Genomic DNA, 17,523 nt, shown 5'->3' with positions numbered 1-17,523 from the left:
AGATTACACCCTCCTTATCTCAGACAGCCTGAAAATCCTCTGCGTTACAATGGACCGTAACTTAACACTAGAGAGCCAAATGACATCCACAACAAAGAAAATGTTCCACTCAATGTGGAAACTCAAAAGCGTGAAACAATTCTTTCCGAGGGGAACATTTTGCAACCTGATACAATCAATGGTACTAAGCCATGTAGACTATTGCAATGGAATTTATGCGGGATGCAAAGAACAAACCTTAAAGAAACTTCAGACCGCTCAAAACATGGCAGCTAGGCTTATTTTCGGAAAAACGCGATTTGAAAGTGCAAAACCCCTTCGCGAAAAACTACACTGGCTCCCAATCAAAGAACGCATTGCTTTCAAAATCCACACTCTGGTTCACAAAATTATCTACGGTGAAGCTCCGGGATACATGACAGACTTGATCGACCTACGAACTAGAAACACATCCGAATCAACATGAACGTATCTAAATCTGCACTACCCAAGCTGCAAAGGACTCAAATACAAATCAACTTACGTGTCCAATTTTCCTACATAAGCACACAACTTAGTTAGAGTAGGACTTGTCTTTGGTTGGGTGGTTGGAATGTAGTTTTAGCTGTGTGATTACTGTATTATATATATATTTTTATTGTGATTATTGTACTATCCCTCTGATTTTATAAAAGTCGCCAAAACTCTGCGTGCAAATTTAGGCATGGTTCCAATTTGCACACACAGTTTAATTGAATAACGCCAATTAATGCCAATAATTGTCTTTCTAACAAGCAATTATTAGCACTAATTAGATTTAATTGGGTGTTACACACATAAAGTTAGGCACATGATCCGCACCTAAAATTTACGTGTGACCCAAAAAAGGGGGCATGGAAAGGGGGCGGTCATGGGTGTTTCAGGGTGGAACAGGGATGTGGTTTTCAGTTATGCATGCAATTACATAATAAGAGTGCCCATGCGTAAATGTAGGCATGAGCATTTGCACCACATTTTCACTGGTGCAAATGGTTGCACCTACATTTACGCATGGCTATAACACTTAAGTGTTATTCTGTAAACTGCACTAAACTTTAGGTGTGGCTTATAGAATACCACTTAAGCAGGTTTTTTCGGTGTTGATTTTTTAGGCACCATTTACGGAATCTAGCCATATATGTTTTCATGTTTGAATGAGCAGTATATAAACTTTTTAAAAAATAAATGAACAAATAAAACTCCTCCATGCCCATGAGGTAATTTATAAGAATCAGTGTATGTCAAAACTGTACATTCCTAGAGTTGAAGGAGGAATGGGATATATCATAACTGTAGATCTCCTATCATAGGTCTCGTGAAGGGGCATAATCGAACGAGGATGACCATCTCTAAGGGCGTCCCTCTAAGGACGTTCCGTCAAAGGGGAGGAGAAACCCGTATTATCGAAACAAGATGGACATCCATCTTTCGTTTCGATAATACGGTCGGGGATGCCCAAATCTCAACATTTAGGCTGACCTTAGAGATGGTAGTTCCTAGATTTGGTCATTTCTGATTTTCGGCGATAATGGAAACCAAGAACGCCCATCTCAGAATCGACCAAATGCAAGCCCTTTGGTTGTGGGAGGAGCCAGCATTCGTAGTGCACTGGTCTCCCTCACATGCCAGGGCACCAACAGGGCACCCTAGGGGGCACTGCAGTGGACTTCATAAATTGCTCCCAGGTACATAGCTCCCTTGCCTTGAGTGCTGAGCCCCCCAACCCCCACTCCCCACAACTAAACACCACTACCATAGCCCTTAGGGATGAAGGGGGGCACCTACATGTGGGTATAGTGGGTTTTTGGTGGGTTTTCGAGGGCTCACATTTACCACCAGAAGTGTGAAAGGTAGAGGGGGGATGGGCCTGGGTCTGCCTGCCTGAAGTGCACTGCACCCACTAAAAACTGATCCAGGGACCTGCATAGTGCTGTGATGGAGCTAGGTATGACATTTGAGGCTGGCATAGAGGCTGGAAAAAATGTTTTTAAATATTTTTTGGGTGGAAGGGGGTTGGTGACCACTGGGGGAATAAGGGGAGGTCATCCCCCATTCCTTCTGGTGGTAATCTGGTCAGTTTGGGCACCTTTTCGAGGCTTGGTTGTGAAAAAAAAGGGACCAAGTAAAATTGGCCAAATGCTTGTGAGGGTCGCCCTTCTTTTTTCCATTATTGGCCGAGGATGCCCATCTCTTAACCATGCCCCTGTCCTGCCTTCGGTACACTGCTGACACGCCCTCGTGAAATTTGGTCATCCATGCGACAGAAAGCAGTTGAGGATGCCGAAAATTGGCTTTCGATTATGCCGATTTGGGCGACCTTGAGAGAAGGATGCCTATCTCCCGATTTGTGTCGGAAGATGGGCGTCCTTTTCTTTCGAAAATAAGCCTGCAAGTCTACTTAACTTCAACAGATCCAAATGCACACACAAAAAAATGTTGAAGTGTAAAAAAAAATATCCAGAATCCTTCCCAACATTAAACTTGGATGAGAATTCCAATGGGTAGAAGTAAAGAGTAAGAATCCACCAGCACCACACAGAGGAGTTGTGTATATCAAGTAGCATATGAGATTGTGAACATGAGGAAACTTTTCTTTTGAAAGTTGGTATAATGAGTGCAAATACCTGTTAGGAAACTTGTTACTAAATTATCCTCTGTTTATGGGAAAAATTTCTCATACATAAGGCCCTCACATCATTCACATTCAGATGGCTGTACAATCCCTGCTTCTTGTATTTTCAATTGCTGCTCCATCCTTTTCACTTTACAGCCTCTCTCTCTCTTTATATATATATGATGCATAACATGCTCTTTCCAGAAGATTTTAATCTTTGCCTTGTCAGTTTAAAATGAAATGTGAAGTAAATAATTCATATAGATTAATGACTAAGTAAAGTAGTAGGCCATTTGCTTTGTGAGGCATGTTATCCCAGTACCTGCATCTTATCTGTAGTAAAGTAGTGCCTCTCGAAGTCTCCCTGGGTACTTATAGTGATTAGAATATTGCTGTCTTCCTCATTCACTTGTTATCCTACCTCTTATTAGGTGTTCCACGCCTCTGGATTCCCTGCACATGCTTTCCATTCATCAGTCACATAGACAGCCATACTCAGAACAAGTTGAGAAATCCCCTTGAGATAATATTAATCACACTACATTCAAGTGACTGCCTGGGAATTATTTTCTGGGAGATGGGGAGATTTTTTGTTATGTCAGAGAAGGACATGGAGCATGAGAGGCATGGAACTCAAGTTGGCATAAACCAGCATATGATTGTATCCAGTGTATACATTTATATAGTTCTACAGTAAGAGCCACCAATCATAACAAGAACAACATAACTGGATTGTAGTGTTTAAGTAGTTGAAGAGGTTTGAGTTGCAGGTATGGTATTGTAACACTTATGCTAAAAGTTCCATACAGTGTATCTATAAGGGGTCTATATTCTTTAGGGACAAGCAGTCATTTGTAATGACATAAAAGACGTCAACAACCTCTACCATATCACAGGGATGTGCATTCATAAGTGTATTTGTGGTTCATTTGGGTGTCTACAAAGTTAAAGTGCATGTAAATTGCTCTTTTGCACATATAGCTATGAATTCATCTGTATACAATTGATTGTATGTATGTTTAAGATCATCCACACATACAATCAGGCTTATTTTTGAAAGAGAAGGACGCCCATCTTTCAACACAAATCGGGAGATGGGCGTCCTTCTCTCAGGGTTGCCCAAATCGGCATAATCGAAAGCCAATTTTGGGCATCCCCAACTGCTTTCTGTCGCGGGGACGACCAAAGTTCCCAGGGGCATGTCAGAGGCGTAACGAAGGTGGGACTGGGGCGTGCCTAACAGATGGGCATCCTCAAGCGATAATGGAAAAAAGAAAGGCGTCCCTGACGAGCACTTGGGCGACTTTACTTGGTCCATTTTTTCTTATGACAAGTCTCAAAAAGGTGCCCAAACTGACCAGATGACCACTGGAGGGAATCGGGGATGACCTCCCCTGACTCCCCAAGTGGTCACTAACCACCTCCCACCCCGAGAAAAATAACTTTAAAAACTTTTTTTGCCAGCCTGAAATGTCATATTCTGGTCCATTGCAGCAGTATGCAGGTCCCTGGGTGGGGGGGAGGTATGTGTGTGTCAGCGGAGGCATAGTGAAGGCATGGACGTTCTTCTTTCAAACATTTTGGACATCCTGAACTGCACCCCCCCCCCCCCCACAGGGACAGCCAAATTTCAAGGGAGTGGAATGGAGTGGAGGACTGGCCTAGTGGTTAGAGCACTGGTCTTGCAATCCAGAGGTGGCCAGTTCAAATCCCACTGCTGCTACTTGTGATCTAAAATCCAAATAAACAAAGGGGGTGTCAGAGGCACAGCAAAGGCATGGATGTCCTTCTCATAGGGACATCCTCAACTGCCAAGGCATAGTGAAGGACATCCTTCACCCATACTCTAAAAAAAAAGACATCCCTGACAAGCACTTGGACATTTTCACCTGGACTTATATTTTTCTAAGGTTGTAGATGGCAATTTATTTAAGGTTGTAGACGGCTATTATACACGCAGCTTGTCTGCATGTATAAAGCCATCTTTGGAAGGAAGGAAATGAGCTAACAGTGAGCAGCTCATTTGCATGCGATTTCCTTCATGCATGCCCGTTCCTTTCCGAATTGCTAAGGGATCAGTAAGGGAAGGGCTTTTTCCGTTCAGTTAGTGCATCAGTTAGTCCACTGCAGTGCCCCCTAGGGTGCCCGGTTGGTGTCCTGGCATGTCAGGGGGACCAGTGCACTATGAATGCTGGCTCCTCCCATGACCAAATGAGTTGGATTTGGTCGTTTTTGAGATGGGCGTCCTCGGTTTCCATTATCGCCGAAAACCGGGGATGACCATCTCAACATTTAGGTCAACCACAATCTCTAAGGTCAACCTAAATGTTGAGATTTGGGCATCCCTGACCGTATTATCGAATTGAAAGATGGATACCCATCTTGTTTCGATAATACGGGTTTCCCCGCCCCTTCGCTGGGATGTCCTGTGAGGACGTGCTCAGGAAAACTTGGGCGCCCTGTTCGATTATGCCCCTTCACATGTGCTTAAGAAAATGACTAGATCAAATGTTTGAAAAATAGGGAAAATTCATTTTAGTTCAAACATTTTATTGAAAAGTTTTTAAAAATACAAATGATATAAAAGAAAAACATTGTTTTAACTGCTGTCAAACTGACAGCTATGAACAAAACAATTACAATTAAAAATAGTATAATATAATAAAAGATATGACATCTAGTAGAAACAACCAAACAATAGAAACAAATTATAATAAACAATTAAGTGAGAGATGCATTTAAAATAGATATCATTTTAGAGTGTGAATTATATTTAGAAAAGGAAGAAATCCTAGATCAGATTTTTTCAATTACAGAAAATCTATTTGTGAATCCAGCTTTTTTACTTTAAAATCATTAAAACAGACATCCACCAGAATGTGATATTCCATAAAGAGGAAGATTTCCAATTATGTAGAATCATTTGAATAGTAAGAGAGATGAAAATATCAAACAATGGGTTTTTTTTGCCACTTGTCTAATATATCTGGAAGGGCCGAAGATCTATAAATTATAATATCTAAAGATAAAGGTGAAGTGATAGGAAGCACAAGGCTTATTTGAGATCATAATTTAGACCAAAATGGTTGAATGTGAGAACAAGAATAAATCATATGTAATAAATCCCCAAACTGGGAATTACAATGCCAACATAAATTGCTATTAGTTAATTGTGCTTGGCAAAGTTTGCTCAGAGTCCAAATTGCTTTATGAAAGAAAAAAATAAAGAAAATGGCATTAAACTATTTGGAGCAGAAGGTCGATTCCCAATCAGCATCATTACCAACCCATGTAGTTTCTGTGGCCCAAATTGTTTTAATACATTTTTTTAATAAAAAAATGTTTGGATCGTAATGGTCTAGAAAATAAAGTAGTATGACCATTATTAAAACCATTAAGACAGAGCTGAGAAAGTTCAAGGTTTTGAGAACAAATGGTTAAAGGTTTAAAAGCAGACAAAGGGCAGTGTCATAGTTGATATCACCAAACAAACTCAGTACCAGAGAGTTGAAATTTATCCATAAGCTCAGAAAATGAAACAGGTTTATAATTCTCTAACGGGCCCTTTTGCTAAGCCGTGTAAGCATCCATGTGTGCCAAAATGGAGTTACCACACGGCTACCGTGTGGCTCTTGCAGTAATTAAATTTTTGCCGTGTGTCCGATACGTGTAGCTGAAAAATAATTTTTATTTTCTGCCGCACGTATCGGATGCGCGCCAAGTGGCATTTGGTGCGCGTAGGTCATTACCGCCTGAGACTTTATTGCTAGGTCAATGGCTGGCAGTAAGGTCTCAGACCAAAAATGATGCGTCAATTTTCATTTTGCCGCCCGTCCATTTCTGGCAAAAAAATTTTTAAAAAGGCCTTTTTTACAGGTGAACTGAAAAATGATTCTGTCCAGCTAATTTTCGAAAGTGATCGCTGGCGATCTTCCAACACAAATCGGGAGATCGCCGGTGATCTCCTGATCCCGGCCAAATTGGTATTATCAAAAGCTGATTTTGGCCGGCCCCAACTGCTTTTTTGTCACGGCGCTGGCCAACCTTCAAAGGGGCGTGTTGGTAGGGTAGCGAAGGCGGGACAGGGGGCAGGGCAGGGGCGTGGGTACGAGATGGCCAGCTTCGCCTTAATAGAAAAAAAGTGGCTGGCTTGAACGAGCATTTCGCTGGCTGGACTTGGTCCATTTATTTTTATTAAGTGGAATCACGTCAGATTTGTCCCGACAGAAAACCAAGAAACTAAGGGATCCTTTTACTAAGGTGTGCTGAAAATGGCCTGCGGTAGTGTTAGTAACATAGTAGATAACGGCAGAGAAAGACCTGCACGGTCCATCCAGTCTGCCCAACAAGATAAACTCATATGTGCTACTTTATGTGTATACCTGACCTTGATTTGTATCTGCCATTTTCAGGGCACAGATTGTAGAAGTCTGCCCAGCACTAGCCCCGCCTTCCAGCACCGGCTCTGCCACCCAATCTCCGCTAAGCTTCTGAGGATCCATTCCTTCTGAACCTCCTTTCTTCTGCTGGTCACACCTCTCTCTATATAGCCTAGCAACCATCTAGCTATGGCCACCGCCTTGTCACACTGTTTCGTCGCCTTCAGATCCTCAGATACTATCACCCCAAGATCCCTCTCCCCGTCCGTACATATCAGACTCTCACCGCCTAACACATACGTCTCCCGTGGATTTCTACTCCCTAAGTGCATCACTTTGCATTTCTTCACATTGAATTTTAATTGCCAAACCTTAGACCATTCTTCTAGGTTCTGCAGATCCATTTTCATGTTTTACACTCCCTTCTGGGTGTCCACTCTTTTACAAATCTTAGTATCATCCGCAAAAAGGCAAACTTTACCTTCTAACCCTTCGGCAAGGAAACAGTGTGACAGCTTGAATGCCTGTAGGGTACAACTCCTTCTCCTTTTATCTGTTTAATGCATTATTTAAAAAAATAGTCTACTGCAGGCTGTTTAAATTGTTTCTTTTGTTTCATTTTGTGTTGGAAATATCGTCAGAATCTTGTTTGGTGTATGCAAAACTACCTCCAATAGAAAACATTGATACGTGTCAACTGACACAATGGTATTATCTAGCTCCACAGAGAGAAAACTCTAATGTAGATATTGTTTCTAATAAATTGCCCATCGAGAACTGATTACAACTAGCAAGTCAAACATGTCTCAGTCCCAATATATATATGGGGGGAGGGGGGGTTGTATGTAACAATGCAAGAAAAAAGAAGTATGTCCCTCCCCTATCGCCACCTGAGGAATATTACATTAAAGATTTGTGAAAGAACGAGGAGATGAGTTATCAAGTGAAGCTCAGGGCCCTTTTGACAGTTTTTCCATTTGTATATGCATTTCTATACAGCCTAGCAACCTTCTAGCTACGATCACCGCCTTGTCACACTGTTTCGTCGCCTTCAGATCCTCAGATACTATCACCCCAAGATCCCTCTCCCCATCTGTACATATCAGACTCTCACCTCCTAACACATACATCTCCCGTTGGTTTCTACTCCCTAAGTGCATCACTTTGCATTTCTTCGCATTGAATTTTAACTGCCAAACCTTAGACCATTCTTCTAGCTTCTGCAGATCCTTTTTCATGTTTGCCACTCCCTCTGGGGTGTCCACTCTGTTACAAATCTTAGTATCATCCACAAAAAGGCAAACTTTATCTTCTAACCCTTCGGCAATGTCACTCACAAATATATTGAACAGAATCGGCCCCAGAACCGATCCCTGAGGCACTCCATTACTCACCTTTCCCTCATTCGAGCGAATTCCATTAACCACCACCCTCTGGCGTCTCTCCGTCAACCAGTTCCTAATCCAGTTCATCACGTCGGGTCCTATCTTCAGTCTGTCAGAGCACCAGATCCAGTGTCGCTCCCTCCCTCGTGGGTTCCGTCACCATTTGTCTGAGCAGAGCACTTTGGAAAGCATCCACGATCTCTCAAATAATCATATATAAAATTCAAGAGCACAGGATCAAGAATCCTATCAATGAAATAACATTGGAAACATCAAACATAAGATAACAATCAATATATATGATGTATTAATAACCTAATAAGGTTGAAAAAAAAACAGATCAGCTATTCTTGATTCTGAGAATCCAGTTGTATAGAAGATCTGGCTCAGTAAATGTATCGGTGCAGTTGTGATATGTAACTTTCATTTTAGCAGGCCACACTTTAAATCTTGGTGAAGTGATTACAAAAATCTAGCGCTTTGCAGCTGTACATGCACCTACGTTTGCAATAATCAAGATCCTCCTTCCTTGAAGTAATGAAACAAAATCTCACTCTGACAATCACTCACAAAGAGACACATTCTGTTTCTGTCTCTATTACACTCTGTCTCACACACCCTCTCTCTGTCTCTCTCTCTCACACAGTTAGTCTCTCTCTTTCTCACAAATACTCGCTGTCACTCTCATATACAGCTAATATCTGTCTCACACATAATCACTTTCTGTCACAAACCTACTTGCTGTTTGTTAATCTTCCCGTGTAATATATCATTACCATTACATTTTAACTTTATAAATGCCCATTTCATTTGTTTCTGAAAAGTGGAGACAGAGAAAACAAGCAGCGTGGTGAAACACACACAAGGAAAGAGGAAACACACAAGACACCTCACCGGACTGACACTGTGAAGCACAGGATGGAATTCTAGAAGTCTGAAACACATTTATCCTAACAATCCCTTTCAAAACATTAATTGCAGAAAGTCAATACCTTGCTAGCGCCCGTTTTCCTAGTTTTAAATAATCATGAACCAACTTCATTTTGGCTATTCATATCCCTGCTATATCATTTGATGGCACTTTCAAAACAAAATTGTAGAAAACAAAATTAAATTTCAGGGTTTCATTTTCATTGTGCTATCAATGTTATTGCTCATTCTTCTGAAATTTCACACACTCCCCCGGATTATATATATGGCGCTCAAAATTGCGCACAGGAAATTAAGCATGTATCCAATTTCCACACACAATTTAATTGAATAATGAACCAATTAGCACCAATAATTGGGTTCTAATAATCAATTATCAAAGCTAATTGGCAACAATTTGAATTTACACGCACATCTTGCTAGGCATATTCTATAAAGATGTGCATGCAAATTCTAGTGTGTGGATCTGAAAAGGGGTGTGGCTATGAGAGGAGCATGGATGGAGCATGGACGTTCCAAGAATTTGCACGCACTGTTATAGAATAAACTTGCAAACCCCTCCGAAGGGACACCACCTTGTAGTGGTGGAGGGGTTTCTGTGTTTCAATGACTCAGAGGGCTATGCTGAAGGGTTACCCATATCGGACAGGCCTCTGAGTTAAAACCAAACAAAGAGTGTTCCAAACTGGGAGAGTGGTAAGATGGCGACCTGAAGTTCATATGCCCAATGGCCCAGTTGCCCTCTGAAGTTTCGTATTCTTTACGTAAATTTCCTCTCTGCAATTGCAGTTACGTTAACTGAGAGGAAGGGGACAACCTGCGGTCAGCCGCTGATGGCCAGCGTTTTGTCCCCTGAGCAGCAAATGTGGGACCACTGCGCGACGAACTGCCCATAGATGAAAGGGTTGGCGAGTCCTTTGATTAGTGCCGGCGAAGGAGCGTCAACGCTCTTGGACCTGGAAAAAACAACTCCATTGCCCCCGAATTATTCAACCACCATGTCCAAAGGAGTGGAGGAGTGAGTTAGAGGCATATGCTGAAATGGAGGACGTTTACAGCAGAACCCGAATCAGCGGAACCACTCCTAAACACCTAAGAGAAATCATGCTCCCGTTGAGGTTACATTGAATACCATCTGGAAGGCGCCTCGGGACCTAATGGTGGCAGTAAATAATTTTGTTTCAGATATAATTTTATTAGAGAGTTACATGGACAATTTAACTGAACCTTTGAGAGTGAAAAATTGATATAACAAATGATTCTACACGAGCAAGAAGTGGTTATGATTTTGAAAATGATAATGGACCAGAAACTTTGAATAAAAAAATGAATATTATTATAGATGATTAATATCGAGATTATTATTTTTCCCAGAGTTCCGGGTATGACTCCTAAAGTTTTCCTCAGAAATATTTCCTCAATTGTTACGTTTTCTAAAATTTCTGAAGTTAATGTTGAAGCCGCTGAACAGCTCCACTCCATCCCATCCAAATCTATTCAGCCATAATCAGGGCACAGACCTTAGAAGTCTGTCCAGCTCTGGCCTAGTTCTCCAATTTCTGAAGCTGCAGATGAATCTGTCTAACCAAGATCAGAGCACAGACCGTAGAAGTCTGCCCAGTACTGACTTTGCTACCCAATTACCAGTTTTGCTTCCTGATCTCCACTAAACTTCTTTGAATCCATTTCTTCTAAACAGGATTCCTATATGTTTATCCCATACTTTTTAAAAATTCAGTTGCCGTTTTCATCCCCACCATCTCCTACAGGAGGGCATTCCAGGTATCTACCACCATCTGTGTGAAAAATACTTCCTGATATTCCTGAGTAGACCCCTTTCAATCTCAATTCATGTCCTCTAGTTCTAGTATCTTCCCATCTCTGGAAAAGATTTGTTTGCAGATTAATACCTATCAAATATTTGACCGTTTGTATCATATCACCTCTGTTTCACCTTTCCTCCAGGGTATACATGTTCAGGTAAATAAGTTTCTCATTGTACATTCATTTACACAAATTCCATTTGTTGCTTTTCTCTGAACCAATTCAAGTCTTTTTACATCCTTAGTAAGGTACAGTCTCCAAAACTGAACATAATACTTTAAGTGGGGCCTCACCAACAACTTGTACAGGAGCATCAACACCTCCTTTCTTCTACTGGTTATACCACTCTCTATTCAACCTAGTATCCTTCTGCCCATAGCCACCACCTTGTCACATTGTTTCATCACCTTCAGATCCTCAGACACCATCACCCCAAGGTCTCTCTCCTGAACCCAGCTTACTGATCTCTCCCCTTCTAAACAATATATATCTTTAGGATTTATGCACCCCAAGTGCATCACTCTGCACTTCTTGGCATTAAATTTTAACTGATAGACTCTTGACCATTCTTCTAACATTTGGAGATCCATTCTCATGGTTTCTACTCCCTCCATGTTATGTACTCTATTGACTATCTTTGTTTCATCTGCAAAAAGGCAAACTTTTCCTTCAGCAATGTCTCTCACAAATATATTAAATAGAATCAACCTCAGCACTGATCCCTGAGGCACTCCACTACTCACCTTCTTTTCCTCCAAGCGGATTCCATTTACCACCACCCTCTGCCGCCTGTTGGTCAACTAGTTTCCAATCCAGTTCACCACTTTGGGTCCTAAGTTCAGTTCTCTCAGCTTATTCATGAGTCTTCTGTGAGGGACCATTTCAAAGGCTTTGCTAAAATCCAAGTAGATTACATCTAGAGTGTGTCCTTCATCCAATACTTTGGTTACCCAGTCAAATAAGTCAGTAAGATTCATTTGGCAGGTTTTTCCTTTGGGAAAGCCATGTTGTCTCAGATGCTGTAACCCGTTGGCTTCTAGGAAGTTAACTATCTTTTCCTTCAACAGCAACTCCATTACTTTTTCTACAACTGACATGAGGCTTACTGGCCTGTAGTTTCCCACTTCTTCTCTGTCTCCACTTTTGTGAAAAGGAACCACATCAGCTCATCCTCAGTCTCAAGGAACTTCTCCCATCTCTAAAGATCTATTAAATAAATTCTTACGAGGTCCTGCCAGGACTTCACTGAGCTCCCTCAATATCCTGTATCCCATCTAGTCCCATAGCTTTGCCCACTTTAAATTTCTCAAGCTGTTTATAAATGCCTTCTTCTGTAAATGGTACAATATCCTCTCCAATTCCCAGATACTCCCTCGTCAGACAACTGTGATCCTTCTCCAAGATTTTCTTCCGTGAACACAAAGGAGAAGCATTGTTTAGCACATTCGCTTTATCCTCATCATTCTCTACATATCCATTCTCAGCATCTTTCAGTCTACCAATTCTATTTATATGTTTTCTCTTTTCCCCAACATATATGAAAAAGGTCTTGTCACCTCTCTTAACATCTTTAGCCATTTTTTCTTCCGCCTGCGCTTTTGCTAGCCATGTTTCTCTCTTCACTTCTTTAAATTTAATCTGATAATCTTGTCTGTGATCCGCATGGAGTGTTCTTCTGTATTTCTTGAATGAAGCCTTTTTTACCCTTATTTTTTTCAGCCACTTGTTTGGAAAACCATATAGGCTTCTTCTTTTTCTTGTTTTTGTTTACTTTCCTTGTGTAAAGATTGGTTGCCATATTTATAGCAGTTTTCAGGTTGGATCACTGCACTTCCTCTTCACCCATGCCTCCCCATGCCATTAGTTTCTTCATCAGGTATTCCCCCATTTTACCAAAATCAGTACATCTGAAATCCAGTACTTTGAGTTTTGTACATCTGCACTCCGCGTTTGCTCTTATATCAAACCATATTGTGTGATGATCACTATTATCTATGTGGGCACCCACATGGACATTGGAATCACTTCCTCCATTTGTGAGCACTAGATCCAGCTTCGAACCTTCCCTCGTGGATTCCGTCACCATTTGTCTGAGCAAGGCACTTTGACAGGCATCCACAATTTCTCCACTTCTTTCTGATTCTTCATTCTGGATGTTCCAATCCACATCAGGCAAGTTGAAATCTCCTAACAATAGCACCTCTTCTTTCATACCAAGCTTTTGAATATCTTCTATCAGATCCTTGTACAGCTTCTCCATTTGTGCCGGAGGTCTGTAGATAACACCCCTGTGGATACAGATTCCATCTTCTCTTTCCAAGACAATCCATATAGCTTCTTCCTTTCCCCAGGTTCTCCAGCATGTACTAAGAACTTAACCCGCTTTAGTAATAATACTTCCTAGTTACTAATAACCAGGGTTAACAATAAAATAAACCATCTTAACGGTAGCATACATTGATAATTTTCCACTTAGCGTGCAGAAAAGTTAGCATGAAAGACCTAGTATGCATTGTTAAAATGAAGCTTCTGCTCCCACTCTCCAGCAGGCCTCACTGGTCTGTGGTCTCTGAACAGGACTCCAACCGGTCTCTTCCCAGCATCCTGAGCAATCCAACCTCCAGATCCTGGGCCCCATTTCCACTCAGGGTGAGCTGGTTCTCAGTATGCAAATTGTATGCAGATTAGCATGTTACCCTTTCTCGTTCAGGGTGACCTGGTTCTCCAGAGGCAAAAATTAAACAGGTCTCACCAACAGCATATTCCTCAGCTAATTCTTTATTCCAGCCCCTGGGCACACTTCTTCTAGCTTAAATACTTTATACATTCACATATCTTCACACTGAGCCTCCCCCCACAGATACCTGGGCTCAGTACTAACTTCAATACTTTGGAGACTTCTAACCCCAGGCTTTGCAGCCTGCTTCTCAGTACTGGGACACACAGCACCCCTTCTTTGAACACACAGTCCTTCCTTATTTGGACCCACAGTCCTGGACCCCCAGTCCTTCCTGCTTTGGACACACAGTCCTGGACACCCAGTCCTTCTTTCTTTGGACACACCATCCTTGCTTTCTTTGGACACACAGTCCTTTCTTTGAACACACAGTTAGTACTGAGGCTACACAGTCCAACACTAATGCTTTATGGACTTCATACCCCAGCCTGCTTTTCTTCCTTGAGCACACAGTCCACCACACGTCCATAGGGTTCAGCCAGTTCTTTCCAGGGAGATTCCCTTTCTTCAACTACCAGCTCTCTTTTCTTCCTCTCACAACTCAGTTGGGGTATAAAGTGGTTAATAGCTAAATAGGACCCAGCCCATAACCGCCTGCACCTGTAGCCATCCCAGGACTTTCCCCGGTCCTAGCGACCTCCACCTATGCACTCCCCTACTGGCACCCTCTAGTGATGCACCCGGACATTTTCCCCTGGCCATTTTTAGGGGAACAGCGCCATCTAGGGGCCTGCCCAGGATAGGACCCCCTCTTACTTATCACAGCATACAAGGTGGTAATTTATACAGATACAGCAGCTTTCTGCATGTCACATCAGTTTTCAAAGGGGAACTATGTACACACTTTCCTTTGAAAAATTACCACATTTTTACCTGCTCTGTGACATGCCTAAAAAAAAGCCACACTACATTTAAAATAATGTTTTACTCACAGAAATATCCTTGAAAAACTGATCCCTGATCCCTCTGGAAAAATATAAAGTGTATGTGCTAAAATTATCAGAGTTAAACAGTAACTTAGAGCCCCTTTTACAAAGCTGCAATAAAAGGGGCTCTGCGGTAGTCTCAAAGCATGAATTTGCCAAGCACCAAGACCCCCTTTTACCACAGCGGGTAAAAGGGTGTTTAAGGAAATGAAACCAAAAAAGTGAGGAAAAACCAAGTGAGGATACCAAAAAACACTTTATTGTATTAAAAAACGACCCGACACGGCCGTGTTTCGGCCCTAAGGCCTGCTCCAGGGGTCTTGAACAATCTCGGATGATCTAGTGTATGGACATACACTGTTGATATTTTACTTAAACAAAGACTTCTTTGGTCTCCTCTCTTCTAGAATATCATATATTCAGTTACCAACTGATTTTGAAATGGCAATGCCAAAAAAAGCCTCCTCTCTTCTAAAATATCGTATGTTCAGTTGCCAACTGATGTTCAAATGGTTGTTTTTGATTTAGTATTTTTTTAGCGATTGAGGATGATAAAACCTTTTGAGAGCTATTTTCATTTAAAATAGGATATACTCGATATATTGGATCTTTATGGGAGGAATTTTTTTAATATATATTTTTATTATTATAAACTAAATTCTTACTAATAGTATATTAGGACATATAAGTTTTAAGTCATTTTTAAATACTTTATTGGGTTAGTTTAGTTTACTTTTAGTTCTATTATTATTATATTTTTTATATAAAACAATGACTGATTATTATATCCTGCTTTAAAAAATTTTTAAGATAGACAAGTTTTTAATTCAACTATCATTTCTAAAATATTTCTGACATAAATAATCTTTTATTATGTTTAGCCATAGAGTACCAACGATTTGTTTAATGTTTACTATTTGATCTAAGTTTTATAAATAGACTAAATGATGTTGCGTCTTTTTAAGCCAGATGATTATTTATATATCTTTCTAATTAACTAATTTGAACATTGTCGTCACTCTGTTTAAATATATCTTGAGCTGCCTATTGATTGCTGAGTTATAGACTACTGATGACGTACTTAACACCGATTATTCTAATAGCACTACATAAATTGTTTGAGTGACGTTCCTCTCTACCTTTACGTTCATTTATTTAAAACACTTAGATGATCATTTGTTTAACGGTTCTTTTTCAATTAATCTATTGTCTTTTTAATTAACCAATTTTCTTCATATTAGATGCAGTCTTTTAAACTTATTTTGGCTTGATCATTCGTTTGTTCATCTGTCTATCAAATATATCCAATCAGTGTCGTTTACGTCACCATCTTTCGCTATTTAATTTGAGTAGTTTCTTGACGTCCGCTTTTATTCTTTCAAACTTTTTAGCAGTGCGTTACATGAAGTGCTTGTCAAGGTAAGGCTATCATTCGTGTGTATACACTTTGAAGTACCCCAACACTTTGGCTTTTATGTTTTTCATATTTGGAACATGACATTTTATATGGTATATCCTTGTAATATTTTATCTGCTTCCATTAGCTTTTTTAGATTCGTTAAGGAACATTTATTAGTTTTTTATGATATTTCATAAAGTTGCTTCTAGCTTTCCTGACTATATGTTTTTTAATCGGGCTTGATTTTATCTTGATGCTTTACACACAGGTCGACACCTTTGTTTCGTTTACGTCACCACTTGATGTCATTTAATCTGAGTAGTTTCTTGATATCCGCTGTTTATTATATATTTTTTCAACTTTTTAGCAGTGTGTTATATTGAGTGCTTGTTAAGATGAAGTTATCACACATATTTTGAAATATCCTGATATTTTAGTTTTTAATTGCTGAATTCATTTCCATGATTTTTATATTTGGGACTTCTGAAATACCTTGTTTGTTTCCATTCGTTAAGGATCTTTTTTGCTTTATTTAATACTTTATAAGGGTTTTCTAGTAATTCTGACTACATGGTTTTCAAATCGGGTTCAGCATTCAACTTTGATGCTCTACACAAGGGTTGATAGCTCATTACATTATACAAACACATACCCATACATTAAAGATATGTCCGTTTGGTTACTTTTCATTACTTGCCATTTTCCAATTATAGCACTATCTTTAGTCAGTTGATACTCACTAATTATATGGTCACTTATTTTAATTGAAATATTTTATTTTGCCTATGTTTTTATTCCCCCCATTATTAACTAATTCTCTATACCTGCCATTTAAACTCAAATATCGCTCATTCACATTTTAATTAAAGTAACATTTTTATTTTTATCTAAATATTTTTGTTTAAATAATATTTATAAAGGAATTCTTTTTTATATACACATATATATATATATTATAAGTTTTGCGATATGTCTTCTCATTTATAAATAATTAAAATCATTAAGTGGTTTAAAATGCATTTTTAAAATGTTTAAATTTGTGATGTATATCCCATGTATATATATATATATATATATATATATATATATATATATATATATACATATATACAATTTGTTCATTCATATTTTAGGTTTCTGTGATTCTTATTAATGATCATTAAATGCTCCATCAATCGATATATCACCATATATTCATCGATTGGTAGGTTTTTTCCTTTTCCTTTTTTCCTTTTCTCCTTATTTATGTTTTATAAGTGATTTGAAAATATTACAAAGTTATAAAACTATTGACTATCATCCGGTGTAATA

The sequence above is a fragment of the Microcaecilia unicolor genome, chromosome 4, assembly GCF_901765095.1.
Source record: "Microcaecilia unicolor chromosome 4, aMicUni1.1, whole genome shotgun sequence".
NCBI lineage: Eukaryota > Metazoa > Chordata > Amphibia > Gymnophiona > Siphonopidae > Microcaecilia > Microcaecilia unicolor.
The sequence above is the reverse complement of the archived record's forward strand: the minus strand, read 5'-3'. Positions refer to the sequence as shown.